Source organism: Lutra lutra, unplaced genomic scaffold (genome assembly GCF_902655055.1).
Source record: "Lutra lutra unplaced genomic scaffold, mLutLut1.2, whole genome shotgun sequence".
In the NCBI taxonomy this organism is placed as follows: domain Eukaryota; kingdom Metazoa; phylum Chordata; class Mammalia; order Carnivora; family Mustelidae; genus Lutra; species Lutra lutra.
This window is the reverse complement of record NW_025923848.1, coordinates 127698-130869: the sequence shown is the minus strand read 5'-3', so window position 1 is coordinate 130869 and position 3172 is coordinate 127698.

Below are 3172 nucleotides of genomic sequence, written 5' to 3'. Positions count from 1 at the left end.
GATGCTAACAGCCAGCCCTCTTGCCTATAGGGGTGCCCCCATGGCTGTGCTGCTGCAGGAATGTCAGCACCTGTGTGCTGTACAGGTTCTGCATAGGCCCTGCCCACTTCACCAGTCCATATTTTGAGCAGAACCAGTGGCAGAGGTGGGCCTGAGGAGGAGCAGGCTGCCCATTGGGTTGGGGCATGGGATCAGTCATGGGGAGAAGGATTGCTTGACCTTGCATAGGGGAAGGGGGGTGGGCGGGGTCCCCAGAGTAGGGTGGGAAGCAGACAGCTAGTGTGGGGAAGACAGGCGGGCAGGGCATGGATGAGTGATGGCATGCCACCTTTGCAAGTGTATCTTTGCAGCCTTGCACTGTCTCCTCCTTAGCAGATACTGGGAGCTAAGGTAAGTGGATTGGCATCCTGTGCACATAGTCCATGCACCCAGGCATTGCTCCTTTGTGCCTATCAATGCATAGAGATCTAGCTGTGCCAGGAGACAGAGAAATGAGAACCTGGGTTGACTGATTACTTAGAAAAGTCACATTCATTGTGATTCATAAGGCTTAGTATTTTTATATTATATTATAATTATTTTGTGTTTATTATATGATAGCATATATTATATTTACAATGATTATATGTTGGTCATTAATATTATCATTATTTGGGACGCCTGGGTAGCTCAGTTGGTTAAGCCGCTGCCTTCAGCTCAGGTCATGATCCCAGCGTCCTGGGATCGAGTCCCACATCAGGCCCCTTGTTCTGTGGGGAGCCTGCTTCTCCCTCTGCTTCTGCCTGCCACTCTGTTTGCCTGTGCTTGCTCTCTCTCTCTCTCTCTCTCTCTCTCTCTCTCTCTGACAAATAAATAAATAAAATCTTAAAAAAAAATATTGGGAGGGAGACAAACCATAAGTGACTCTTAATCTCACAAAACAAACTGAGGGTTGATGGGGGGAGGGCGTTGGGAGAGGGGGTGGGGTTATGGATATTGGGGAGGGTATGTGCTATGGTGAGTGCTGTGAAGTGTGTAAACCTGGCGATTCGCAGACCTGTACCCCTGGGGATAAAAATATATGTTTATAAAGCTGTAAAAAAAAAAAAGAAAAAAGAAAGGATGAATACCCAAGTTTTGTAGCAACATGGACGGGACTGGAAGAGATTATGCTGAGTGAAATAAGTCAAGCAGAGAGTGTCAATTATCATATGGTTTCACTTATTTGTGGAGCATAACAAATAGCATGGAGGACAAGGGGAGATGGAAAGGAGAAGGGAGTTGAGGGAAATTGGAAGGGGAGGTGAACCATGAGAGACTATGGACTCTGAAAAACGATCTGAGAATTTTGAAGGGGTAGGGGTGGGAGGTTGGGGGCACCAGGTGGTGGGTATTGTAGAGGGCACGGATTGCATGGAGCACTGTTATGCTGAAAAAAAAAATATTGTCATTATTTTTAAAATGATTCCTAAATTCACTATGCCCAAATGGCTGGGTTTAAAAGTGTTTTTTTCAAACAGTGCCCTTTAGTGTCCTTTCAGTGAGCACACTGTGGGGAGTAGACAAGCTGCTAAGCAGAGTTAAGCCTGGCAGGGAGGTTAAAGACTAAATCTCCAGTGATTTCCCTACACCACGCCACACCCTCTCCTCAGCTCTAAAATTAGGACAGCACTGGAACAGCACAGGAACAGGCATGGATGGCCATGCAGTGCCCTTTAGAGCCAACACAGCAGTGCTCCCAGAGAGGGAGGGTGGCTTGTAAGCACAAGTCAGGCTGCCACACATATTAAATGCCAGGAGGGTGTGGAGAACACACAGGGTGAACACTCATTTGTGAGACATCTGAGCAATTTATGCAAATACACAAGCTATGTTCAAACGTGATAATTTTATCTGCAACTAATAATTAGAAACAAATTCATGCTTAACTTCAGATATAATCAGGATCATAGAGAACCCACAACCTTCTATGAATCTGTAAGTGTTAAGCATGAGTCTTTAGAGAATAAGAATATGTCTTCAGCATGTGTCTAGCATATTCAATTTTCACTTAGAGTTTAAACACCTGAATCTCTTCCCCTTCTCCCTATGACTCAATGTAGCACTTTGCTTTTCTCAGCAGTTTCACTGAACCCCTCTCAGTAATTTAATAATTATGGGAATTCCAACAATGGTTCCAGAAGTCTAGGTGATTCCCTTCTGTAGAAAACACATATAAATAAGTGTAGGAAACATCTTTATTATGTAGCCTTTAGGGTAAAATGATTAAGGAAATGAAAAATGCAACCATTTAAAGGCATTGGATACTGACTACAAGCATATAACAAATTAAGAAGTGTTTACTTAAAAAATGACAAGAGCTCCAGTGAGAATGGTGGAAGACAATGATTTTCTTGCCTAGAACTTCTTCCTTTTCTATTTCCCCTTAACACACACCCAGATCAATCTGGAAGAACTGTAATTTTACCTCAAAAAGAATATACACTTCTTCTGGGAGAGTCAGCCACAGTTCTGGATGGAGAGTGAAAACCTGCAGCTTGCTCACCTTAACTGGAATACTTGGTTTAGAATCACAGAGAAAATCTGCAAATATGTTAACCCAAGTTTACATTCTGCTTTGTGGCAATCAGCAGGCTAAAAGTTTATGAGGGAGAACTTACACATTAAAAAAAAAAAAAAGAACAAAAAACAGAAAAGGAGTGAAATTCTTGACCTTTGTCATCAGAAACAGACTCTAGAAATCTGGCAAAATGCAAAAGGCAAGGGACTTTTCAAAGCATAGTTTTTTCAAAGACTACAACTTTGAATGTGTCTCTCAACCCACATACTGCTCCATTGGAAGGGATTGGAAGCCTTCTAAATTTGAGGTGTTTGAGCACTCCTTTTGTGTATCAAAACAAAGTGCTAAGGCAAAGGCAAAGGCAAAGGAAATATGACTTAAGTTAAAAGTGTAAAACAACCCATCACACATGGGCACATGTTATCATGATTCCCCTTCAGATACAAGGAAGGTCAAGAAGGCAATAGGATGATATGTTCAAAGAGCTAAAAGAAAATATTTGTCTATTGAGATTCTATTTCAGCAAAATAATCCCTCAAAAATGGCAAAATACACTGTCGGATAAGCAAAAACAGATGTTTTACTAGCATTCACTACCAAGAAAACAAACAAAAAACAAAACCTTAGGGTAAA